At 47.9% G+C, this 27,815-nt stretch overlaps 1 long non-coding RNA gene across 1 annotated transcript; it reads left to right on the forward strand.

Moving 5' to 3' along the window:
* The first annotated feature begins 288 nt into the window (after positions 1–288).
* LOC130368220 (uncharacterized) lies at positions 289–27,525 on the forward strand. Its single transcript, XR_008892372.1, has 3 exons — positions 289–439; positions 26,950–27,114; positions 27,217–27,525. It is a non-coding gene; the product is annotated as an uncharacterized LOC130368220 (long non-coding RNA).
* The last annotated feature ends 290 nt before the right edge of the window (positions 27,526–27,815 follow it).

Genomic DNA, 27,815 nt, shown 5'->3' on the forward strand with positions numbered 1-27,815 from the left:
AGACGTCCCGGCGGCCAGCGCTGCTCATTGAGCCTACCGGAGTAGCATTGATCTATGTAAGAAACCTATGGGCCCAGGCTGTTGGGGCCACCAAATGATATTACATATACAGAATGTCTGGTTAGGAGAAACAAATATAACGCACCCACAGGGAGTGGCGCCATTTTAATAAAAATTGTCAAAAACCTTAGATAACAGTCATACAGAATATATTAGAAAGCTTTTTTTGATTTTCAGCCAATCAGAGAGCAGCACTACTGAAATAGAACTCCCAGGAGGTAACAGCGTGTCACACATGTGATGTCATAACCATTGTCCACCAAAGAGCAGCACTGAGCAGAAATAACACTGCTCCTGTTCATTCTCCATCAGTGAGGGGCCGGTGCTGGACACTGTGTAGGGACGCGGGAATGCAAAGTCATACACATGACTGTGACTGGTAAGTGTTACATTGTTGTGTCCAAAAGATCTTTAGTGCAGTTCCATGTGTATTTCTATGATAAACATGTAAATAAGTTATCTTTTTTTTCTTATCTTAGATGCACTATTTCCAGGACATGGAGTAGCATTTCTGGACCTACAGCAAGACGTTGGATGAAGGCATAGCCCCAGAAATAACACTGGTCCTGTTCATCAGTGAGGGGCCGGTGCTGGACACTGTGTAGGGACACGGGAATGCAAAGTCATGCACATGACTGTGACTGGTAAGTGTTAAATTGTTTTGTCCAAAAGGTCTTTATTGCAGTTCCATGTGTATTTCTATGATAAACATGTAAATAATCTATCTTTTTTGTCCCCTATCTTAGATGCACTATTTCCAGGACATGGAGTAGCATTTCGGGACCTACAGCAAGACGTTGGATGAAGGCACAGGCCTAGGAATCATGCACATACACAGAAACATTTGCCCAAATTATAGAGGTAACCTCCTTTAGTATGCCCAGAGGAAGGGCCATACAGTAGCCATGGATTCCCTACAGGTTTCCTCCCCTCTGGAGGTTTTTCCTGTCCTGAGTATTAGTTACTGTACGCTCTTTGTGAGTGATGGGAGGTTACAAAAAGTCCCCTACACACACATTTTAATAAATAATAAATAAAGTTCCCCTTTTTTTAAACTGTTCTTTGACTTGTTCGACTCATTTATTTATTTCTGTGTGTGAAAATAGAGTTAGCAAAACATGGATGACCAAAGCTGCTCTCCCGCACGATCTGCATAATGCAGTGCGGAGAGAGGCAACTGGTGCTGGGTGGTTCAGTTTATGAGGCAAACGTAGAACACCCAGCAAGTTCCATGCACAAGCCTTTTTCTGATGAATGGGACTCATGCAGGGAACTTGCTAGGGGTCATACGGTTGCAAAGGATCAACTTTTGGGTACATGAACTGTCCCTTAAAGGGGTACTCCGCCTCTAGATATCTTATCCCCTATGTAAAGGATAGGGGATAAGATGTCTGATCAAGGGGATCCTGCTGCTGGGACCCCAGCAATCTCCATGCAGCAACCAAAATTCTAAATAGTATGTTTAGATCACTGGTTCCTGTGGTGGGATTCGTGACATCATGCCACACCTTCTTGTGATATCACACCACCTCCCATAGACATAAATGGAAAGGGCGTGGCGGGAGGTCACGACCCGCACCACGAGAACCCAGAGTTCTAAATATATTATTTGGAACGCCGGGTGCTGCATGAAGATTGCGGGGGTCCCAGTGATCAGTCATCTTTTGTCCTATCCTTAAGGTAGGGGATAAGACATCTAGGGGCGGAGTACCACTTTAAGGAATTAGAGAGTGTAGGCATGCCTTACAAGCAGGTAGAAAAAGAACAGCTGGGAGAAATGACAGGACACAAAGCAATGTTTGGCTGGGACCGATTTTGGGTGTGTTCTGGCCAATTAAAGGAGAACTATGGCAAAAATTAACTTATCCCCTATCCATGGGTTATGGGATAAGTAGCTGATCGTGGGGGGTCCCCCTGCAATACCTGGGATGAGACCCGTCGCTCAGTGAGAAGCGCGCGCTGCAGACGTCAAATCTCAATTTCCCTGGACCCCCCCCTTCCTTCATGTCCACCACAGACGCCCCCAGACTGCTGTCTCTTACAGAGTTTTATGCCCAGAAATGGTTGGCTACTCACTTTGTCAGTAGATTCTCATCCTAAATATGAAGACAATCGGGGAAATGTACCTGTGGAGAGGAAATGTTGTCCAGTTGCTCTTAGCAACCAATCATAGTTACATAGTTACATAGTTACATAGTTAGTACGGTCGAAAAAAGACATATGTCCATCAAGTTCAACCAGGGAATTAAGGGGTAGGGGTGTGGCGCGATATTGGGGAAGGGATGGGATTTTATATTTCTTCATAAGCATTAATGTTATTTTGTTCCATAAATGTATCTAATCCTGTTTTAAAGCTGTTAATTGTTCCTACTGTGACCAGTTCCTGAGGTAGACCGTTCCATAAATTCACAGTCCTCACGGTAAAGAAGGCGTGTCGCCCCTTGAGACTAAACTTTTTCTTCTCCAGACGGAGGGAGTGTCCCCTCGTCTTTTGGGGGGGTTTAACCTGGAACAGTTTTTCTCCATATTTTTTGTATGGGCCATTAATATACTTATATACGTTTATCATATCCCCCCTTAAACGTCTCTTCTCAAGACTAAACAATTGTAACTCCTTTAATCGCTCCTCATAGCTAAGATGTTCCATGCCCCATATTAGTTTAGTCGCGCGTCTCTGCACCCTTTCCAACTCCGCAGTGTCCCTTTTATGGACAGGTGCCCAAAACTGAACAGCATATTCCAGGTGAGGCCGTACCAATGCTTTATAAAGGGGGAGTATTATGTCCCTGTCCCTTGAGTCCATGCCTCTTTTTATACATGACAATATCCTGCCGGCTTTGGAAGCAGCAGCCTGACATTGCATGCTATTCTGTAGTCTGTGATCTACAAGTACACCCAGATCCTTCTCTACCAGTGACTCTGCCAGTTTAATCCCCCCTAAGACATACGATGCATGCAGGTTATTAGTACCCAGATGCATAACTTTACATTTATCCACATTGAACCTCATTTGCCAAGTGGATGCCCAGACACTTAGTCTATCCAAGTCATCCTGTAACTTATGCACATCCTCTATAGACTGTACTGTGCTACAAAGCTTGGTGTCATCTGCAAAGATAGAAACAGAGCTGTTAATACCATCCTCTATATCATTGATAAATAAATTAAACAACAGCAGGCCCAGTACTGAACCTTGGGGTACACCACTAATTACCGGGGACCAATCAGAGTACGAATCATTGACCACCACTCTCTGGGTACGATCCATGAGCCAGTGTTCAATCCAGTTACAAACTAAAGTTTCCAAGCCCAAGGACCTTAACTTACCTGTCAGACGTCTGTGAGGGACAGTATCAAATGCTTTGGCAAAATCCAGAAACACTATATCCACAGCCATTCCTCTGTCAAGGCTTCTACTCACCTCTTCATAAAAGCAAATTAGATTGGTTTGACAACTTCTATCCTTAGTAAACCCATGCTGGCTATCACTTATAATACAATTATCCCCTATGTATTCCTGTATGTAATCCCTTATAAGTCCTTCAAACAATTTACCCACAATGCACGTTAAACTTACCGGTCTATAGTTTCCTGGGGAAGACCTAGAGCCCTTCTTGAAGATTGGCACCACATTCGCCTTGCGCCAGTCCCTTGGCACAATACCAGACACCATAGAATCTCTAAATATCATGAACAGGGGTACAGATATTACTGAACTTACCTCTCTAAGAACTCTTGGGTGTAGTCCATCCGGCCCTGGGGATTTGCTTACATTTATATTACTTAACTTACCTTGTACCATCTCTACATTAAGCCAGTTCAGTACATTACATGATGTGTTACCAGCACTGACCTGGCCAATGTCAGCTCCTTTTTCCCTAGTATATACAGAACTAAAGAACCCATTCAGTAGCTCCGCCTTCTCTTGATCGCCTGTGACAACCTCCCCATTATCATTATTAAGGGGTCCTACATGCTCTGTCCTTTTTTTTTTTGCATTTATATATCTAAAAAAATATTTAGGATTAGTTTTGCTTTCTTTGGCCACCTGTCTCTCATTTTGAATTTTTGCTGTTTTTATTACATTTTTACAGATTTTATTAAGCTCTTTGTACTGTTTAAATGTTATCGCTGACCCATCAGATTTGTATTTTTTGAAGGCAATTTTTTTGTTGTTTATTGCTCTTTTAACATCATGTGTCAGCCATGTAGGATTTAATTTTAATCGTTTATATTTGTTCCCCTTTGGTATATATTTAGCTGTATAGTTATTTAGAGTTGATTTAAAGATGTCCCATTTACCTTCTGTATCAGTATTTGAGAACACTTCCCCCCAGTCTATGTCCTGTAGTGCAGCCCTCAGCCCAGGGAAGTTTGCCTTTTTAAAGTTATATGTTTTTGCCTTCCCCGCCTGTCTTTGTTTTCTACATTTTAAGTCAAAAGTAACTATATTGTGGTCGCTATTACCAAGGTTTTCCCGCACAGTTACATTACCAATCAGCTCTGCGTTGTTGGAAATGATCAGATCCAACAAGGCATCACTTCTTGTTGGGTCCTCCACAAACTGGCCCATAAAATTATCCTGCAATAAATTTAGGAATTGTCGCCCCTTTGTAGTTTTAGCCAACCCCGGACCCCAATCTATATCTGGATAGTTAAAATCTCCCATTATTACCACTGTACCTGCCCGGGTGGCCCTCTCTATTTGTTTATGAAGCCGAACATCTATCTCTTCAGTGATATTAGGGGGTCTGTAGATTACCCCAAATATTATTTTTTCAGTATTTCCCTCCTTTTGTAATTCTACCCACAGTGATTCCACCTCCTCAAAATCATCACACACTATGGCATCGTTCACACTGACTTTCATACCACTTCTTACATACAGACAGACTCCACCACCTTTTCTGTTCATTCTATCCTTGCGAAACAATGTAAACCCCTGCAGATTGACAGCCCAGTCATGCGAGGAGTCCAGCCATGTCTCAGTGACCCCAACTATATCAATATGTTCCTCCAGTATCAAGGCCTCAAGCTCCCCCATTTTATTTGCTAGGCTTCTGGCATTTGTGAACATACACTTTACATTTCCATCCTTTATGTTATTGGGGTTAATGGGATTCAAGGGTGTAAGTTTTATTTTCCTATGAAGCCTATTCCTATTAACTATTCTAACCCCTCCCTCCGGTCCACCCCCAGGTACATTTATAATTCCCACCTCTCTATCTACACTATCTTCCCCCTCTTTGCTGTAGGTTCCCTCCCCCCAAGTCCCTAGTTTAAACACTCCTCCACCCTTCTAGCCATCTTCTCCCCAAGCAAAGCTGCACCCTCCCCATTGAGGTGCAGCCCGTCCCTACGGTAGAGCCGGTAACCGACAGCGAAGTCAGCCCAGTTCTCCATGAACCCAAACCCTTCCTTCCTACACCAGCTTCTGAGCCACTTGTTTACCTCCCTGATCTCCCGCTGCCTCTCTGGTGTGGCTCGTGGTACTGGTAGTATTTCAGAAAATACTACCTTGGAGGTCCTTGCCTTAAGCTTGCGGCCTAAGTCCCTGAAATCATTTTTAAGGACACTCCACCTACCTCTTACTTTGTCATTGGTGCCAATATGTACCATGACTGCTGGGTCCTCTCCAGCCCCGCCCAGCAACCTGTCAACCCGATCCGCGATGTGCCGAACTCGTGCGCCAGGCAGACAACACACTGTTCGGCGATCCCGGTCTTTGTGACAGATTGCCCTGTCTGTCCCCCTAATAATTGAGTCCCCCACCACTAGTACCTGTCTGGCCTGCCCTGTACTCCTCCCTCCCTCCTTACTGGAGCAGACACCCCCCTGGCGGTCAGAGGCGGTATCCTGCTGCAGTTCTGCTAGCTCTGTAATGGCATCCCCCTCATCTGCCAAGCGGGCAAACTTGTTGGGGTGTGCCAGTTCAGGACTAGCCTCCCTGACACTTTTTCCCCTACCCCTCTTTCTAACTGTAACCCAGCTAACTGCCTGACTGTCCTGCAACTCCGTCCCACTGTCCTCCCCCACCTCTATTCCCGAGAGTGCCTGCTCAGTGAGCACGAGACTCCTCTCCATGTTGTTAATGCTTCTCATTGTTGCCAGTCGCCCCTCTAGATCCAGGATCTGGGCTTCCAAACGGACAACTAGCACACATCTCGCACAACAATATGCACCCTCAAACTGTTGTTCAAGGATTGCATACATTGAACAGGATGTACATTGGACTGCATTTTCCAACATGGAGGCCATCTAGTTATGGGGATTTCACAAATGTATAGGAAAAAACAGACAGTCAAAATGACACTTAAAATTTTTTGTAGACCTTGTGGGTTCAGAAATTAACACTCACAGCGATCTCAACCTCCTGCTTTCAAACTCCTGTTTTTGTAACTCCTCTTTCACGCCCCCTCTTACACAGCAACACTCAGAAGAGCACTTCTTTTATTTTTCAGAGGTCTTCTCAAGAATGAAAGAAGCAATCTGATTGGTTGCTATGGGCAACCTGATGAAAACATTTTTTTTTTCTTTAACATCTACAGTACTACAACTCCCATTGTAGTGTGTCTGTTCAACCTGTGCCTCCTCCAACCCTGACCCTTAGGGGGGCACAGACTGGCCACACTGGGGGTTGTAGTACTTTCATTTTTACAGTTCCCCTATAACTCTGCAGCTTCGGTAGAAGTATGAGGCTCAGCCTTAGAGTCAGTGTATCTGGCTGCTCCGGTGTTCTTCTATTTTACAGCCTGGACCCTTGACTAGGGGATATTATAGCTGCTAAAACCTACCATCCACCAACCCCCAAAAGCCCCCTTTGTAACGAGGAATCCCTTACCTTAAACATGACAGACACAGTGTTGGTGGTAACAAGGCCACAGCAGCCCCTTTATTAAATATCAAACAATAAATAACAATAAAACATTGTAAGGCAACCTTGTATGAACATCATACATAACATTGAATAAAACATTCTTTTTTTTTTCAAAGTAAAGTTTTATTAAGGTTTTCAACATACAAGGTAAAATGAAAATTACAACATGAGAAGTGTCTACACTGGTCAGGCAACAAAGCCCACATGGCTCAAGTAAACAAGGAGTTTGGGTCACTCAGCGAAGTTAAACATTACAGCAGTCCGAGCCTCACATCATAAATGAACTCCAGAGAACAGAGGTTGTGAGTAGCTAACAGGATTCAGAACTACGTATAAATTCGATAACTATAGCGAAAATTCAAACATCGCCAGTAGTGAAGCAGCGAACCAGGGCAGACAAAGGAAACACAATAGCGGTAGAGGGAACTGGAAGATAGGAGAGGAGGGAGAGAGAGGAAAAGATACAGGGGGGGATAGAGGAAGGAGGGGGGGGGTGTAGAAAAATCGAAGAGGGGGAGATAGGATGCAGCAGACTTAGTGTAATATGGCAGAGAGTCTTACCTGTTCGGACTGAACCTCTCCACCTGTCTAAGCAGTAAACAGCAACTGTGGGTGAGCTATTGCGGAGTTGGACAGAGGGGGATGAGCGTGCGTGGTGACAGATCCAGGTTATCATCAGTGAACTCCTGAAAGGCAACATAGGATAGCCAAGGCGACCAAACAGCATGGTATTTATCGAACTGTCGGGTAGAGTCTGCCCGGAGTTCTTCCATCCTACAAGTATAGGTAACTTCCCTCAGCCATGAGGAGTAGGTCGGGGGTAGTGGAGATTTCCAAAGGCGAGGGATCACAGCTCTAGCCGAGATAAGTAAATAGTGTGCTAAAGTGGCTGACAGACGGGGGCATGTGTTAGGGAATATGGACAGGAGGATAGGTCGTGGGTCCTTATCGATGGAAAGGGTCGTCAGCCTATTTACGGTAGATAAAACTTGTGTCCAAAACGTATTCAATGTCGGGCATGTCACCCAGATATGGGACATTGTCCCTTTTGAGCGTCCGCACCTCCAACATGCATCAGAAGCCTGTGGGAACATCTGCGCCAAAAGAGACGGCACTCTGTACCATCTCGTGATGATTTTATAGTTAGTTTCTTGTGCCTTGCATGAGATACTAGATTTGTGACAAAGTAGCAGGGCACGAGACCAGTCATTGTCAGGAATAGAACATTGTAGTTCCCTTTCCCATGCCACTCGATAGGGCAGGGGAATTTCAGAGCGTTCCCCTATGATCAGGGCATAGAGAGTTCCGATTGCATGGGGGACAGGAGCGGAGGCCGCACAAAGGGTTTCAAAGGGGGTCAGTTGTCTATGAAGACGGAGTGCGGCTTTGTTGGTGTTATAGAAGTGTAGAAGTTGACTATATTGGAACCTATGTATAGTTGAAGGCTGAGTTCCACCCAAAAGGTCGGAGAGGGATTTCAAGCCTGTGGGTTGCAGTAAGGAAGAGAATAGGACATAATCAGACTTTTTACGCGTTAAGAAAGTGGCAGAAGTCTGCGCTGGCGGGAAGAGCACATTGCCAAACAGGGGCATAAGGGGGGCCATCCGGGAAATAGTGAGATGTATTTTTCAGGTAGGACTGATGTGCTCGCAGTATTGAATGTGTTACCGGGGGTAAATGGTCAGGTGGGTGCAAGGGGGCGGGCAGTCTTTTGGTCCACAAGGTAGACCTAGCATCCATACCACAGAGATTTCTTTCAAAGACAACCCATTGCTTAGCAGTCTGACTGTGGTAGCAGTCTAGCATTCTGGCTAATATGATCGCCTTGTAATACGATAGGCAGTCTGGCAGTGCGAGGCCACCCTCCCTCTTGCGTCTATAAAGCACCTTCCCTGCCAAGCGGGGATGTTTCTTACTCCAAACAAAGTGAGACTGCATTGCAGAGAGGTCCTTAAAGAAAGAACAGGGGATATGACAGGGGATACAGGCAAAGAGATAGAGTAAGCGGGGTAGGATGTTCATTTAAAAAATATTTACCCTGCCAATCCTTGAGAAGTTTTTATTGTCCCATTTCGACAAGTCAGTTCTCAGGGTGTGGAACAATGGGGGAAAATTTAATTGAAAAGTGCTAGCCAGATCACTAGGGACTAGGATCCCAAGATATTTCAGTGATGACCTCTGCCATTTAAAAGGGTAAGTGGAAGAAATGTGAGTGATCATTTGGGAGGGCAGTGTGATATTCAAAGCTTCGCTTTTGGATGGGTTCAGTTTATAGTTACTATAAGCCGAATATTGTGCTATGGTGGAGAGGAGGGAAGGGAGGGTAGTGAGCGGGGAGGAGAGAAATAGAAGGATATCGTCAGCGAACGCTGAGCATTTGCAACTGCACGAGGGAGAGGAGAGGCCTCTTATATCTGGATTCGAGCGTATTGCATTGAGCAAATGCTCCATGCATAGGACATAAAGGATAGGTGATAATGGGCAGCCTTGCCTCGTACCGTTGCGAATGCTAAAGGGAGCCGACAGCTGTCCATTGATTCTGATTCTAGCCTGGGGTGAGGAATACAGCGCCATGATTCTGGCAAACATATGGGGGCCCAAACCTATTTGTCTCAGAGTCGATCCCAAAAATTCCCAGTCCACCCAGTCAAAGGCCTTCTCCGCGTCCAGAGAGAGCAAGAATAGGGGAGAAGCGTGTAATCGAGCACAATGCACTGCAGAGAATGCTCATAGAGTATTATCTCTTGCCTCCCTTCCGCGGACGAAGCCCACCTGATCCGGGTGGATGAGGGAGCTCATGTAGGGTGCCAATCTATTTGCTATTAATTTCGCGAATAATTGCCAATATTCACCACACCGTTGGTAGACAGGTGGAGGGTCCAGCCCATCAGTCAGGCAAGTGTCCAAGGATTCAAGTCTGCGTATAGAAGAGAGCACAAGTAAGTGGGGAGGAAGGGAAAAGGGAGGAAAGCAAGGGAAGAGAAGCTTCTGCACAGACACAGAAGCAAAGGGACTAAAGGAATAGACCATAAGGGTCAGAGGTACCAACGGAACCAGTCCGATGTACATACTAGTGGGGTAACGTGGTAGACAAGCCAGAAAGGACAGCATTTAGTGGTCCTGGGTTGGACTTATGAGTAACAGGTCAGAGCTTCATCCCCGCTTAAGGGGATGAGGCGAGTATGAAACGGGCTAAGTGAGACAACAGTAGCAACTAAATTAGGGGAACAATGGTAGTTGGTAGGTTATGGGCATTATGTAAGCAGGTAGTAAATTATATTTAGGAAGAGTGGGTACCATGGGAGCAAAGGAGACATAAAATAAACAAGTTAAGAATATAAGACTAACAGGCCAGGAAACAGTGACCATATGAGGACAAGCTATAAAAGACAAGAAATATCAGTAATCTATCTGCGGTGACATAATGCAACCACATTTGACAGTGTTAAACTACATATGAGGTAATACACTAATATCTCAGATAGGCAGCTCAGGTTTTACGTTTCGATCTTTGCTGCAGCGGGACACTTGTGGTGACCTCGGATGGACGGTCTCTCGGAGATCGATCAGGACGGTTTTGCGGTGCAGCAGGAAGGGGAGATAAGAACAAGGCTTCCCACTCAGGCAGACTGACATGGGGGATACGGAAGGCTTCAAGGAAGGCAGGCAAATCTTCCGGTCTCTTGAGCGTAGAGATATTGGATCCATACTTTGCAATCAGAGAGAAGGGGAAGCCCCATCTGTAAACAATTTTAGCATTTTGTAACAGAGTCAGCAACGGTTTCAAGGAGGCTCTCAAACAGAGGGTCCGTAGAGAAAGATCTGGGTATATCTGTATAGGGGAACCATTATAGGAAAGGTTTTTAACCTGTCTAGCACCTCTCAGGATTGCCTCTTTCTGGAGAAAATGATGCACTCTGCAGACAACATCACGGGGCTTTTTCGGATCAGGATGTTTCGCTCTGAGAGCCCTGTGAGCACGATCCAGTTCTATGTTCGAATACGGCGGTTTCTTTAGTAGTTCATTAAAGAGAAGTTGCAATGTATCTGGCAAGTTCTGAGGTAGAACTGTTTCCGGAAGGCCCTTGATCCTAAGATTATTGCGCCGATTCCTATTATCAAGATCGTCCAAGTGATCAATTGTGTGGATTTGCTGTAATGTCAATTTCTCTGTGGCTTCCTGTAGTTTCTGGAGGTGGGTTGTAGTAGTAGAGCAAAAATCCTCCAGTCTCTGGACCTTCTTATGTAAGTTAGACACCTCAGCCTTAACGGGTTCCAGGTCACGGTTCCAAGCAAGTTTGAGATCGGTCGCCAGCGTTGCCAAGTCAGCTTTAGTGGGGATCAGGGTCAAGAGTGCTTGCAATTCAGGGTGTCCCTGCAATGTCGAGAGCGCCATCTCAGGAGTAAGTGGAAAGGTAGGAGGCGGCACATGTGACTGAAGCGTGGCAGTTATGGCTGGCATCTGCTGTCTAGAGGGTGCAGACCTATGAGGGGCATCCTCCGTTGGAGTATGAGAGTCCTCAGAGGATGAATGGTCACGGGAACGGCGTTTATTATGTCTCACTTTCATCGGGGTCTTGAATAATTTTTTCTTTGCAGGGGGACTTTTACCCCAGTACTCAGGGGCGTCACTATCCACAGATGAGTCTTGAGAGTCTCTATCAGAGTTGGAGCCATCAGAGTACATTTCATTGGCCCAGTCAGTTATGTCGCATGCCGGAGGGCCAGGAACCTTTTCTGGGAGCACAGGTAGCTGGGGTGGCGCAGCCGCTCCGCGTACAGGTGGTGTACGTAAAGTCCCTTGCGATTTATGTCGTTTCTCAACCAGCCTCCAATCGCCATCTTGTGACTGCTGGGCATTCCCCGAGTCCTGGCAGGTAGGTAATAAAGGTGTCATAGATGCAGGATTTGTATACTGGATCTCACGTGAAACGTGTTGGCCAGTGGCAGGAGACGGCAAGGATGGCGAGGGGCCAGCAGCCTGTGGATTCATTGCGGCAGGACCGGCAGCCATGGAGGAGGCTATTGTGTCGGGTGATGTATTATTGGGAGTTGGGGACTCAGGCTGCAAGCCCTGGCGAAATTCAGGTGCAGGAAGTACCTGATGTTCAGGTTATGGCATCAAGCTGTGGTCAGGAGCCGGGGAGGCAGGTATTGCAGACTGCCCTACTGGTTTGTCATCAGTAGACTGTGAGGATCCCATCCCTATCTGTGTCACATAGAGGTTGGTGGATATAGGCTGTATGGCAGGGCCTAGCTTCTTAGCGGGTTGATGCCCGGGCATTGGTGGTCTGACAGAGGCAGATAAGCACTCAGGTAGGGATGTGGAGGTAAGTGGGGAAGGAGTCTCTAAGTTAAGTGCAGTTCCGCACCAGTAGGTGACCGGGTGCTGGACGGCACAGGTCTGTGCCGGACGCTGTGGCGCAGCAGGAGATGGCAGCAGTGGAGGCCGTGAGGTAGCCGAGCACTGGTGCTGGAGGGAGGCGGCGGCACTTACTTTCAGTATCGCGCACGGCGCGTTGTCAAAGCCCGGAGCAGAGTCCTGTGTATTGTCGCCGGTCTCTCTCTGTCTGCAGGCCGTGTGAGTTGCACTGTCAGCGGGGTCACTTGCTGCAGACGCCGCGTGGAGCGCCTGCTCACTCCTTCTCCCCGCCTCGCACTGCTGTTGTTGGGGAATGGCGTCTGAAGGCCGCACCACAGGTTGGTCGGTCCGATCGGATGGCTGAGATGCGAAATAGCGGGCGATACCGCTCAGAGGAGGCACAGTGGGTGCAGGTTGCTTCTTCTTCCGTTTGGCAAGAGATCTACCACCCATAACCTTCAGATTAGCCCGTTTTCAGTCCAGTCCGGCGGGAGCTCTCACACCATGCTTCCTCTCTCTAGCGAGTCCAGTCACGCCCTGAATAAAACATTCTTAACATAAGTTAACCAATTAACATGTCCCTAACACAGGAGGAGGACCTGAAGGCACTGTTACCGAGCCCAAGCTAGAATGGGGCCTCACTTGCTCCTAGCCGTTAGCGCCTGCACAGGAGCACCATTTTGTGAGGCCCCCCAACAATCCTGGGAACCCATGTTCCCTTGCAGAATTTTCCATCGGGCTGGGACCGCTCCCAGCCCACCTCCACACTGTATCCCATCACCTCCATGCCATCCACTTGTACCTCCAGGTCTCTCTCCTGCCACCGCCACAATGGCGACAAGTGACTCCTCACTTGTCCCCGTTCCACCACAGACTAAGTGCTCGCTCCACCACCTCCCGAATCTCAAAGATCCACAGATCCATACCAAAAATATTCAGATGAACGCCATCATCATCCAAGAACTCCGAAGAGCTCCCCTCCAATTCTCTATGACGCACCACCAGGCCCCCATTACGGGCCACGAATTTGCCCACCACCTTATTGAGTTTAATCCGTGCTCTATTAATGGCAACCACAGACCTGGCCTGCCTCCATTTCCTCCTGGCCACCATTTCAGACCACACGATGATCAGGCCTGGAAAGGACGACCACAATCGCATCAAGTCCAGCTTGATGTCCCAGGTCAGATCCCGGGATCTCCTCACACCCAAATCATTCCCTCCTAGGTGTATGACAAGGTCGTTGGGGGCTCTGTCCAAGTGTACAAAAAACTGAACCCTGGCCAACAATTCCGCATTCCGCTCTTCCCCAACCAGTGGACCTGACCTGCCGAACTCGTCAAGCCCAACTGCTGGCCCGCTGGACGAACACCAGCCCGCACCCCACCCCTCACCACATAGGAGTGGCCGATAATCCACACAAGTCCCGGGCCGCCACCTGAAAGACAAAAAACAATAACAAAATACAAACCGCACTCCCCCAACACACAACAATCACAGCAAATGAGGACGAACATACAACTGAAACCTCTCTGACTCCCACTTCCCAATCCGCCTAATGATCTCGGGTCCCAAGCCCCAACGAGACGCCTCGGTAGCCGCCCCAATGCGGAACGCATGCGAGCTATAATCCCGTGCCACAAAACCCACCACCGCCAAACACATCCAAAAAAAAACCACGAATTGAAAACGCAATAAAAAACTCCCGTCTGCGTGTACCAATAAAGGACCCACAACCCCCACCCTCACCTCCAAAAAAGCCGCATAGCAAAAAACGGACACATAGCCGAGGCCCCGTAAGGCCGCCAAACGCACAGTAACCCCACGACCCTCCTGATCCGTTTTGGAACGGCGCAGCAAAGAACGCAAAACCCCACCTTCCAAACTAACATCCGAAATGCCCCAAAAAGCACCAAAACAAACGCCAATCATAACAAACAACGCTCGTAATCCGAAATAGAAATCCCATCCAACGCCGTCCCCAACCGACACAAAAGCGGAAAAGTCACCGGACGCCTTGAATCCCTGGACACCGCCCCCCTCCGAAACCCCCGCAGTGCCTAACGCACCAAAAACGACTTAGAGACGTCCGGCAAACCACGAACTTTGAACCAGAACGCAAAAGACGACATCCGACGGCCAATCCCCGCCGGAGACATGTCCTCGCAAAACGGCCTACCAACATAATACAATAGGGCCGCCTCCCAATCTGCAGGGGCGCCCATAAACGACAATTGTCCCAGTAGCGTCTCCCAGTCCGACCACCAGCGTCGATAAGAAGCCCAAGTAGCCTGGCTTACTGACCGACAGACTAAAGCGAGCGCCAACTCTAAACCAGATGCCATTCCGGACACGGAAGGCCGGTCACCTCGGCCTCCGGCGCCAGTTCCCGGAAACGGTCCCACTGTAAGCGAGAGAGAGCGTCAGCCACCGAATTATCCACCCCCGGCACATGCAACGCCACCACCTGAGAATTAAGCTCTAGCACCCTCAACACTAATCGCCTCAGCAACGTGACCACTGGCGGAGAACTCGCCGTCTGGTTGTTGATAGCCAAAACCACCCCAGGTTGTCACAATGGAAGCACACATTCCTATTGCGAAACAGCTCCCCCCATACAAACACTGCAACCACGATCGGCAACAATTCCAGGAATGCAAGGTTCCTAGTCAGCCCAGTCTCCCGTCATACCTCCACACACCACTGACCCTGAAGGTAAGCCCCAAACCCGCAGGCCCCAGCCGCATCGGTATACAGATCCAGGTCAACGCTCGATACCGGCCTCCCCATCACCACAGAGCGCCCATTATACCGACCCAAAAAATCCTGCCACACCCTCAGGTCCTCACGCAACCCCACCGGCAACCGCACATAGTGATTAGGCCGAGAAACACCCACCGTGACCGCCGCGAGACGTCTGCAAAAAACCCTCCCCATAGGCATGATCCGGCACGCAAAATTGAGACGCCCCAGCAAAGACTGGACCTCCCGCAGCTGCAGCTTCCGAACCCGACACGCCCTCGCCACCTCCTCCCTCAGATCGCCCAGCTTATCTTCTGGCAGCCGGCACTCCATGGCCACAGTGTCGATCACTATGCCCAAAAACTTCACCGACGTAGACGGGCCCTCAGTCTTGTCAGGCGCCAACGGAACGCCAAACCAGCCCGACACCCTCTCCATTTCCTGTAGTAAAATAGCACACACCCTAGACCCCGCCGGGCCCAAAAACAGGAAGTCATCAAGGTAGTGCAAAACCGAATCCAAACCCGACTCTACCCGCACCACCCACTCCAAAAAGGAGCTAAACTGCTCAAAAAACGCACATGAAACTGAGCAGCCCATGGGCAAACACATGTCTACAAAAAAACGCCCTCCCAAACAGCACCCCAATAACGCAAAACTGTCCGGGTGTACCGGCAACAGACGAAAAGCGGCCTCAATGTCCGTCTTGGCCAACAAGGCCCCCTGGCCGTACCTCCGGACCCACGCCAATGCCGCATCAAAAGAAGTATAAGTCACAGCACAGATAGCTGGGTCAATGCCGTCATTCACCGACCCTCCAGAAGGATGTGAAAGGTGGTGAAACAGGCGGAACTTATTAGGCCCACCAACGGAGGCGAGTCAAAAGGACCAGCCATCCGACCCAAAGACACCTCTTTCATCAGTTTCTCCTCCACCAAATCTGGCCGGACAAGAGCCGAGACCAAATTCCTAACCTCCCCATTCCCATCCAGAACCCCCTCAAAGGTGATACGGAATCCGTCCGTAAACCCCGCCCTCAAAAATTCCGCCGCCGCCCTATTTGGGTACTTGGCGAGGAAAGGCTCCATCCTTGCCACCTGCACCGGGGTCGCCCCTCTTCGCATCAACCTCCCCCAATTTGCCTTTACCTCGCCAGAAACAGCACGACAGCCCGTGGCCACCCACTCCGCACCCGGAGCATTCGTGCTTAAAACGGCACTCTGCTCCGAACTTGCAATTCCCTTTATTGAATTGCCAGCAAACACCCTGACCCCGGCCCTGCACCTCCGGCGCTGTCCCGAAAGGACTGCAGGCCACCCCCACTGCGTGGAGCCGCCATAAGCCGCATCCACAGCCCTATGTCCTTATGGTCCCACCTCAAATCATGACGCACCGCCATCCGCTGCCTAAACTGTTCATCGTACCAAAGCCACGCCGAACCCCCATACACCCAATACGCCTCCCCAACAGCTTCCAAATAACAAAAGAGACCAGAGCAATGCTCCGGCGACTTTTCTCCCACAACGCTGGCCAAAATAGCGAACGCCTGAAGCCAGTTGGAGAAGGTCCGCGGTATCAGCCGATACCGCCGGCGCTCCTCCTCCTCAACCTTCTCCATACGCTTCGACTCATCCGGCCTAACCCTGTCCAGATTAAATTTTTCAAGCAGGAGTAGCGAAAAAATATCCACATACTCCCGCTTCCAAATCCTTTCCCGCACCTCAGCCTTAAGGTGCGCGCCCAAGGGGCCCTCGAAACACACGTACACCTCCCCCTGAGCAGAAGCAGCCAAACGAACCCCCCCACCGGATCCCGACGCCCCCACCACCTGGGGTGAGCTCGCCCGAGCAACCCCAGGACCCCGACTATATCCACCAGCCCCTTGGACAAAGTCGCTGCGCCCCACACAGGTACCGGCGACCCACCCGCAGACAACCCGCTACTGCGCAGCAACGCTTGCAACCCATCTACGAAATATTGCAAACCCTCCAACCCCCCCACCCCCCCTGAACCCGCAGCAGTGGAGACAGTGGTGTACTCACCCGACCTTACCGGCTCTGGACCAGCGGCCGTAACTCCAGCTGCGGGACGGCTCCGGACATCACGGACTCGGCTACCATCGACGACAGGAGGCTGGACCCGAAGAACCCCCTCCGTGCGGAATGCAGCAACACCAGTCAAATCACCCCCAACAGCGGCATCATAGTAACATAGTAACATAGTTAGTATGTTCGAAAAAAGACATATGTCCATCAAGTTCAACCAGGGAATTAAGGGGTAGGGGTGTGGCGCGATATTGGGGAAGGGATGGGATTTTATATTTCTTCATAAGCATTAATGTTATTTTGTTCCAGGAATGTATCTAATCCTGTTTTAAAGCTGTTAATTTTTCCTGCTGTGACCAGTTCCTGAGGTAGACTGTTCCATAAGTTCACAGTTCTCATGGTAAAGAAGGCGTGTCGCCCCTTGAGACTAAAGTTTTTCTTCTCCAGACGGAGGGAGTGCCCCCTCGTCCTTTGGGGGGGTTTAACCTGGAACAGTTTTTCTCCATATTTTTTGTATGGGCCATTAATATTCTTATATACGTTTATCATATCCCCCCTTAAACGTCTCTTCTCAAGACTAAACAATTGTAACTCCTTTAATCGCTCCTCATAGCTAAGATGTTCCATGCCCCATATTAGTTTATTTGCGCGTCTCTGCACCCTTTCCAGCTCCACAGTGTCCCTTTTATGTACAGGCGACCAAAACTGAACAGCATACTCCAGGTGAGGCCGTACCAATGCTTTATAAAGGGGGAGTATTATGTCCCTGTCCCTTGAGTCCATGCCTCTTTTGATACATGACAATATCCTGCTGGCTTTGGAAGCAGCAGCCTGACATTGCATGCTATTCTGTAGTCTGTGATCTACAAGTACACCCAGATCCTTCTCTACCAGTGACTCTGCCAGTTTAATCCCCCCCTAAGACATATGACGCATGCAGGTTATTAGTACCCAGATTCATAACTTTACATTTATCCACATTGAACCTCATTTGCCAAGTGGATGCCCAGACACTTAGTCTATCCAAGTCATCTTGTAACTTATGCACATCCTCTATAGACTGTACCGTGCTACAAAGCTTGGTGTCATCTGCAAAGATAGAAACAGAGCTGTTAATACCATCCTCTATATCATTGATAAATAAATTAAACAACAGCGGTCCCAGTACTGAACCTTGGGGTACACCACTAATAACCGTGAACCAATCAGAGTACGAATTATTGACCACCACTCTCTGGGTACGATCCATGAGCCAGTGTTCAATCCAGTTACAAACTAAAATTTTCAAACCCAAAGACCTTAACTTACCTGTCAGACGTCTATGAGGGACAGTATCAAATGCTTTAGCAAAATCCAGAAACACTATATCCACAGCCATTCCTCTGTCAAGGCTTCTACTCACCTCTTCATAAAAGCAAATTAAATTGGTTTGACAACTTCTATCCTTAGTAAACCCATGCTGGTTATCACTTATAATACAATTATCCCCTATGTATTCCTGTATGTAATCCCTTATAAGTCCTTCAAACAATTTACCCACAATGTACGTTAAACTTACCGGTCTATAGTTTCCTGGGGAAGACCTAGAGCCCTTTTTGAAGATTGGCACCACATTCGCCTTGCGCCAGTCCCTTGGCACAATACCAGACACCAGAGATTCTCTAAATATCATGAACAGGGGTACAGATATTACTGAACTTACCTCTCTAAGAACTCTTGGGTGCAATCCATCTGGCCCTGGAGATTTGCTTACATTTATATTACTTAACTTACCTTGTACCATCTCTACATTAAGCCAGTTCAGTACATTACATGATGTGTTACCAGCACTGACCTGTCCAATGTCAGCTCCTTTTTCCATAGTGTATACAGAACTAAAGAACCCATTCAGTAGCTCCGCTTTCTCTTGATCGCCCGTGACAACCTCCCCATTATCATTATTAAGGGGTCCTACATACTATGTCCTTGATTTTTTTGTATTTATATATCTAAAAAAATATTTAGGATTAGTTTTGCTTTCTTTGGCCACCTGTCTCTCGTTTTGAATTTTTGCTGTTTTTATTACATTTTTACAGATTTTATTAAGCTCCTTGTACTGTTTAAATGTTATAGCTGACCCATCAGATTTGAATTTTTTGAAGGCAATTTTTTTGTTGTTTATTGCTCTTTTAACATCATTTGTCAGCCATGTAGGATTTAGTTTTAATCGTTTATATTTGTTCCCCTTTGGTATATATTTAGCTGTATAGTTATTTAGAGTTGATTTAAAGATGTCCCATTTACCTTCTGTATCAGTATTTGAGAACACCTCCCCCCAGTCTATGTCCTGTAGTGCAGCCCTCAGCCCAGGGAAGTTTGCCTTTTTAAAGTTATATGTTTTTGCCTTCCCCGCCTGTCTTTGTTTTCTACATTTTAAGTCAAAAGTAACTATATTGTGGTCGCTATTACCAAGGTTTTCCCGCACAGTTACATTACCAACCAGCTCTGCTTTGTTGGAAATGATCAGATTCAACAAGGCATCACTTCTTGTTGGGTCCTCCACAAACTGGCCCATAAAATTATCCTGCAATAAATTTAGAAATTGTCGCCCCTTTGTAGTTTTAGCCAACCCCGGACCCCAATCTATATCTGGATAGTTAAAATCTCCCATTATTACCACTGTACCTGCCCGGGCGGCCCTCTCTATTTGTTTATGCAGCCGACCTTCTATCTCTTCAGTGATATTAGGGGGTCTGTAGATTACACCAAATATTATTTTTTCAGTATTTCCCTCCTTTTGTAATTCTACCCACAGTGATTCCACCTCCTCAGAATCATCACACACTATGGCATCGTTCACACTGACTTTCATACCACTTCTTACATACAGACAGACTCCACCACCTTTTCTGTTCATTCTATCCTTGCGAAACAATGTAAACCCCTGCAGATTGACAGCCCAGTCATGCGAGGAGTCCAGCCATGTCTCAGAGACCCCAACTATATCAATATGTTCCTCCAGTATCAAGGCCTCAAGCTCCCCCATTTTATTTGCTAGGCTTCTGGCATTTGTGAACATACACTTTACATTTCCATCCTTTATGTTATTGGGGTTAATGGGATTCAAGAGTGTAAGTTTTATTTTCCTATGAAGCCTATTCCTATTAACTATTCTAACCCCTCCCTCCGCTCCACCCCCAGGTACATTTATAATTCCCACCTCTCTATCTACACTATCTTCCCCCTCTTTGCTGTAGGTTCCCTCCCCCCAAGTCCCTAGTTTAAACACTCCTCCACCCTTCTAGCCATCTTCTCCCCAATCAAAGCTGCACCCTCCCCATTGAGGTGCAGCCCGTCCCTACGGTAGAGCCGGTAACCGACAGCGAAGTCAGCCCAGTTCTCCATGAACCCAAACCCTTCCTTCCTACACCAGCTTCTGAGCCACTTGTTTACCTCCCTGATCTCCCGCTGCCTCTTTGGTGCGGCTCGTGGTACTGGTAGTATTTCAGAAAACACTACCTTGGAGGTCCTTGCCTTAAGCTTGCCGCCTAAGTCCTTGGAATCATTTTTAAGGACACTCCACCTACCTCTTACTTTGTCATTGGTGCCAATATGTACCATGACTGCTGGGTCCTCTCCAGCCCCGCCCAGCAACCTGTCAACCCGGTCTGCGATGTGCCGAAGAACTCCGGCCCCCGCTAACCTCCGTGCCTGCGACCCCGAGGGGAAGCAGGGGATTGGCCAACGGGTCCAGGGCAACAGCAGGACCATCAGCCAGCAGCAGCTCATCACCGCTGGCATCGCTAGGGGCGGGGCTAATTTCATTCCCCCCGTACACTGCAGCTCCCCCTGCAGCAGCAGCAGCCTGCGACAATCTAGTATGCCGCCTGCCCCCTCTAGTGGAGGAGGCCGCAGGTGCAGCATGAATCAAGGCCTGGGTGACTGCCAGGCCCGCAGGAGCCCGCCCCCCCCGACTGGGGGGCGGGGTCAGCTGGGGCACGTGTCGTCCTCCTCCCCCTGGCCTGCTCCCCCATCACCGTCACTCCCATGGAGCAGGCCGCCGCACCACGCTCCCATTGCAGTGAGCGAGGCGCGCCGCCCGCACGCCCCACGGTCCCCACTAGCGCAGCATCCGAACCGGCAGGCGTTCCCCCCCGACAGCACACCGCTGGCCGCCACGGACCTCAGGCCACCGGCAACGGCCGAAGGGCTCACCCGCCGGCGTCTAGCAGAGGGAGAGGCCGCAGGTGAAAGGCGCTCCGGAGGGCGAGAGCGCCGGCTGCTGGACCAGGGCCCGATCTCCCCCACCGACTGCGCCGCGAATCCCGGAAACTGCTCCGCGAACCACTGGGGCCCACGGAGCAGCGCCTCCTCCCTCACTCGCCTCAAGATCGCGTCCATGTCCTCCATCAGGTAGGGAGCTCTTCTCACGTTCCTCCTCGTGTCCCGACTGGCCCTAACTACCTGCCTACCTACTTATGACCCCTGTACCTAGCTCCTCCCTTTCCTCCTTGAACCTCCCGCTCTAACCCATTAACCCTTTCCTCGCTGCCTAATCCCCCTGTCATGTGCCCCTACAGTCCAATGCTTTCCCTTCCAGGGCATTCTGTTCTCCTCCACACTGGTCCCTGTGGTCCAGTCAGATGGTTCTGGACTGGGGCTGAACGGTTGCTTGAGGGATTTAGTGGCAGATTTTTTTGGGACTTCAGTTGTTGGATGACCTCTCTCTTCAGTGGCTGCTGATATTCGTAGTGCAGAATTTACAGGTGTTACGTAAAAGGGGTACTCCGGGGGGAAACATTATTTTATTTTATTTTTTTAAATCAACTGGTGCCAGAAAGTTAAACAGATTTGTAAATTACTTCTTAAAAATCTTAATCCTTACAGTACTTATCAGCTGCCGTATGCTATAGAGGAAGTTGTATAGTTCTTTTCGGTCTGACTACAGTGCTCTCTGTGAGTAGGAGCAAATCTCCATAGTAAACTTCTCCTACTCCGGACAGTTCCTGACATGGACAGAGGTGTCAGCAGAGAGCACTGTGGTCAGACTGGAAAGAAATCCAAAAAGAAAATAACTTCCTCTGTAGATTACAGCAGCTGATAAGTATTGGAAGGATTAAGATTTTTAAATAGAAATAATTTACAAATCTGGCAAATTTCCCCAACCTCAAGGTTAGTGTTTAACCACTTAAGGACCTAGGGCGTATGGATAAGCTTTGACGTCCTGGTACTTAAGGACCCAGGGCGTATCCATACGCCCGTGGGAATTTCAGTCCCCGCTGCGCGCCGGACGGGGACCGGGCCGGGGTGACTGCTGATATGAATCAGCAGGCACCCCGCACAAATGCCCAGTGGTGCATTTGTGATGACCCCCCCCACCCATCGGTGATCGGCGCAAATCGCAAGTGAATTCACACTTGCGATTTGCGCCGATTCCGGGTCATACGGGTCTATTGTGACCCGGTGACCCGAAATAGAAGGGAGATCGCGGTTGTCTAAGACACCCACGATCCCCCTGTAGGCATAGGAGTGGGGTGGCAGGGTTGCCACCCCTCCTATCCCTGCTATTGGTCTGCTATTGATCGTCAGATGGGACGACCAATAGCAGACCGGGGGCGGGGGGGGTTAACTTTCATTTTCCCCGTCTTGTCCACCCACAATAGGCGGGGCAGAACGGGGAACCAAAGGGGACCGGGCGCCGACGTCCACTTACCCGTCACTTACTTCTGAAGAGGACGGCTCCCGGGATGGTATGGAAGCCGGTAAGTTGATCTGGAGGGCTACAGTCTGAGACTGTGGTCTCTAACTGTAGCCCTCCAGATGTTGCAAAACTACAACTCCCAGCATGCCCAGACAGCTGTTTGGGCATGCTGGAATATGTAGTTTTGCAACAGCTGGAGGGCTGCAGTTTGAGACCACTATACAGTGGTCTCTAAACTATATCCCTCCAGATCTTGCAAAACTACAACTCCTAGTATGCCCACATAGCTGTTTGTTGTCTGGGCATGCTGGAAGTTGTAGTTTTGCAACATCTGGAGGTCCACAGTTTGGAGATCACTGTGCAGTGATTTAAAAACTGTAGCTCTCCAGATGTTGCAAAACTGCAATTCCCAGCATGCCCAGAAAACAAACAGCTGTCTCGGCATGCTGGGAATTGTAGTTGGGTATCTCAAGCTGTTGCATAACTACATCTCCCAGCATGCCCTTCGGTGATTAGTACATGCTGGGAGTTGTAGTTTTGCAACAGCTGGAGGCACACTGGTTGGAAAATACTGAGTTAGGTAACATAACCTAACTGAAGGTTTTCCAACCAGTGTGCCTCCAGCTGTTGCAAAAGTACAACTCCCAGCATGCACGGTCTGTCAGTACATGCTGGGAGTTGTAGTTTTGAAATAGCTGGAGGTTTGCCCCCCATGTGAATGTACAGGGTACATTCACACGGACAGGCTTACAGTAAATTTCCTACTTAAAATTTTTCGCCGCAGCGCAAACTCCTAGCGGGAAATTAACCGTAACACGCCAGTGTGAATTTACCCTAAAAACACTACACTACACTAACACATAATAAAGGGTAAAACACTGCATATACACCCCCTTACACTGCCCCCCCCCCCCCCAATAAAAAATTAAAAACGTCTTGTACGACAGGGTTTCCAAAATGGAGCCTCCAGCTGTTGCAAAACAACAGCTCCCAGCATTTCTGGACAGCCTCTGACTGTCCAGGCATGCTTGGAGTTTAGCAAAAGCTGGAGGCACCCTGTTTAGGAATCACTGGCGTAGAATACCCCTATGTACACCCCTGTGCAATCCCTAATTTAGTCCTCAAATGCGCATGGCGCTCTCTCACTTCGGAGCCCTGTCGTATTTCAAGGAAACAGTTTAGGGCCACATATGGGGTATCTCCGTACTCGGGAGAAATTGCACTACAAATTTTTGGGGTCTTTTTTTCCCTTTACCGCTTGTGAAAATGAAAAGTTGAGGGCTACACCAGCCTGTTAGTGTAAAAAAATAAAAATGTTTACACTAACATGCTTGTGTTGCCCCATACTTTTTATTTCCACAAGCGGTAAAAGGAAAAAAAGACCCCCAAAATTTGTAATGCAATTTCTCCTGAGTAAGGAAATACCCCAGATGTGAGCGTAAAATGCTCTGTGGGCTCACAACAAGGCTCAGGAATGAGAGCGCACCATGTACATTTGAGGCCTAAATTGGTGATTTGCACAGGGGTGGCTGATTGTACAGCGGTTCTGACAAACGCAAAAAAAATAAAAATACCCATATGTGACCACATTTTGGAAACTACACCCCTCACCGAACGTGACAAGGGGTATAATGAGCCTGAACACCCCACAGGTGTTTGATGAATTTTCATTAAAGTTGGAAGGGAAAATGAAAAAAAAATATTTTTTTCACTAAAATGCTGGTGTTACCCTAAATTTTTCATTTTCACAAGGGAAAATAGGAAAAAAGCTTCCCCCAAATTTGTAACCCCATCTCTTCTGAGTAAGAACATACCCCATATGTGAATTTAAAGTGCTCTGCGGTCGAACTACAATGCTCCGAAGAGAAGGAGCGCCATTGGGATTTTGTAGAGAAAATTTGTCCGGAATTGAAGGCCACATGTGTTTACAAAGCCCCCATAGTGCCAGAACAATGGACCCCCGACACATGTGACCCCATTTTGGAAACTACACCCGCCACGTAATGTAATAAGGGGTACATTGAGAATTTACCCCCACAGGTGTCTGACAGATTTTTGGAACAGTGGTCCGTAAAAATGAAAAATTAAATTTTTCATTTGCACAGCCCACTGTTCCAAAGATCTGTGGGGTGTAAATACTCACTGCACCCCTTATTAAATTCTGTGAGGGGTGTAGTTTCCAAAATGGGGTCACATGTGGGGGGGTCCACTGTTCTGGTACCACGGGGGGCTTTGTAAACGCACATGGCCCTGACCATTCCAAACTAATTCTCTTTCCAAAAGCTCAATGGCGCTCCTCCTCTTCTGAGCATTGTAGTTCGCCAGAACTTTCACAGAAAGAAAGCCGTTCACTGCGGCATCTTGGTCATTAGATCGGTCAGCCTGGTCCCAGCCGGAGTGGTTGTGGTGCAAAACTGTGCAGCTAGGAAAAAACCGCCAGTAAGTGCCCGCTGCATTCACCAGCACAGAAAGCCATATATGCCAGCGGAAAGCCGCCACATAAATGCTGCACGTGCTGTATGCCGCAACTATGCAAATATATCTAGCACAGCCTGCAGCCTGTTCACACCTATTGTGAAAACATTCATTTCAGCTGGGATTACACTTGGCGTGTTTGTCATAAAAAACACCATGCTCGCTGCGGGCACATGTTAGGTTGGAATCAATAGGGTAATATGAAACACCAGACACTAATGGGGGTTTCTTCATCCTTTTATGGTGTTTTTAGGCTATCAAATCTGTGGGATGCCGAGAGCATGTTTTTTTTTTTAATTTTTTTTTGGGGGGGGGGGGTATTTTCTCACAATTTTTTTTTTTAGAAATCCTTCAGTCAAATGATGAAAGAATCGCATGACTTGTAATGAGAAAAGCCAGAGGGAAAAAAAACACTAAAGAAAAAACACTTCCCATAATAATAATAATAATAATAATGATAATGATGATGATGATGATAATAATAATACACATTGGGACAGATGTATGAAAACCTGTGCAGAGGTCAAGTGGACCAGTTGCCCATAGCAACCAATCAGATCGCTTCTTTCACTTTTCAGAGGCCTTTTTAAAAATGAAAGAAACTACCTGATTGGTTGCTATGGGCAACTGGTCCACTTTCCCTCTTCCCTGGTTTTGATAAATCTCTAAGACAACCCCTCCCCCCCCCCCCCCCCCCCCCCCCCCCCCAGTGCTTTTAGCAAAAATAACACAAAGAAGATAGCTGAGAAAAGAAATGAGGGAGAAGATTTTGATGTTTGTTTTTTTGTGCAAAAAAAAACCAAAACATCAAACAAGAATTGTGTTTGTTCCTAGGCTTAGGCTGTGATTAAAAACAACATATAAATGGTGTTTTTCAAAGCCCACATTGCTTTATTTCTGGTGCTTTTTCCCCCCTTTCGACAGACGTCTGTCCAGCTATTGCAAAGCTACAACTCCCAGCATGCCCTGACAGCCGAAGGCTGAGAGTTGTAGTTTTGCAACAGGTGGGCAGCCACAGGGGATCGGTGTTGCAGTATGTCAATCTAGGGCCATGGTGTCTGATCTTGAACTGGCAGCAGGAGCCACGACCACTTTAAATCAATGGCTGCTGGGACGTATGACTAGTGACATCCTTCGCTCCAGACCGCAACGTCAGGGACGTCACTCGTCAGACGTCCCGGCGGCCAGTGCTGCTCATTGAGCCTACCGGAGTAGCATTGATCTATGTAAGAAACCTATGGGCCCAGGCTGTTGGGGCCACCAAATGATATTACTTATACAGAATGTCTGGTTAGGAGAAACAAATATAACACACCCACAGGGAGTGGCGCCATTTTAATAAAAATTGTCAAAAACCTTAGATAACAGTCATACAGAATATATTAGAAAGCTTTTTTGATTTTCAGCCAATCAGAGAGCAGCACTACTGAAATAGAACTCCCAGGAGGTAACAGCGTGTCACACATGTGATGTCATAACCATTGTCCACCAAAGGGCAGCACTGAGCAGAAATAACACGGCTCCTGTTCATTCTCCATCAGTGAGGGGCCGGTGCTGGACACTGTGTAGGGACGTGGGAATGCAAAGTCATACACATGACTGTGACTGGTAAGTGTTACATTGTTGTGTCCAAAAGATCTTTAGTGCAGTTCCATGTGTATTTCTATGATAAACATGTAAATAATCTATCTTTTTTTTCTTATCTTAGATGCATTATCTCCAGGACATGGAGTAGCATTTCCGGACCTACAGCAAGACGTTGGATGAAGGCATAGCCCCAGAAATAACACTGGTCCTGTTCATCAGTGAGGGGCCGGTGCTGGACACTGTGTAGGGACACGGGAATGCAAAGTCATGCACATGACTGTGACTGGTAAGTGTTACATTGTTTTGTCCAAAAGGTCTTTATTGCAGTTCCATGTGTATTTCTATGATAAACATGTAAATAATCTATCTTTTTTGTCCCCTATCTTAGATGCACTATTTCCAGGACATGGAGTAGCATTTCGGGACCTACAGCAAGACGTTGGATGAAGGCACAGGCCTAGGAATCATGCACATACACAGAAACATTTGCCCAAATTCTAGCGGTAACCTCCTTTAGTATGCCCAGAGGAAGGGCCATACAGTAGCCATGGATTCCCTACAGGTTTCCTCCCCTCTGGAGGTTTTTCCTGTCCTGAGTATTAGTTACTGTACGCTCTTTGTGAGTGATGGGAGGTTACAAAAAATCCCCTACACAAACATTTTAATAAATAATAAATAAAGTTCCCCTTTTTTTAAACTGTTCTTTGACTTGTTCGACTCATTTATTTATTTCTGTGTGTGAAAATAGAGTTAGCAAAACATGGATGACCAAAGCTGCTCTCCTGCACGATCTGCATAATGCGGTGCGGAGAGAGGCAACTGGTGCTGGCTGGTTCAGTTTATGAGGCAAACGTAGAACACCCAGCAAGTTCCATGCACAAGCCTTTTTCTGATGAATGGGACTCATGCAGGGAACTTGCTAGGGGTCATACGGTTGCAAAGGATCAACTTTTGGGTACATGAACTGTCCCTTAAAGGGGTACTCCG

This window comes from Hyla sarda, chromosome 4, assembly GCF_029499605.1.
Source record: "Hyla sarda isolate aHylSar1 chromosome 4, aHylSar1.hap1, whole genome shotgun sequence".
NCBI lineage: Eukaryota > Metazoa > Chordata > Amphibia > Anura > Hylidae > Hyla > Hyla sarda.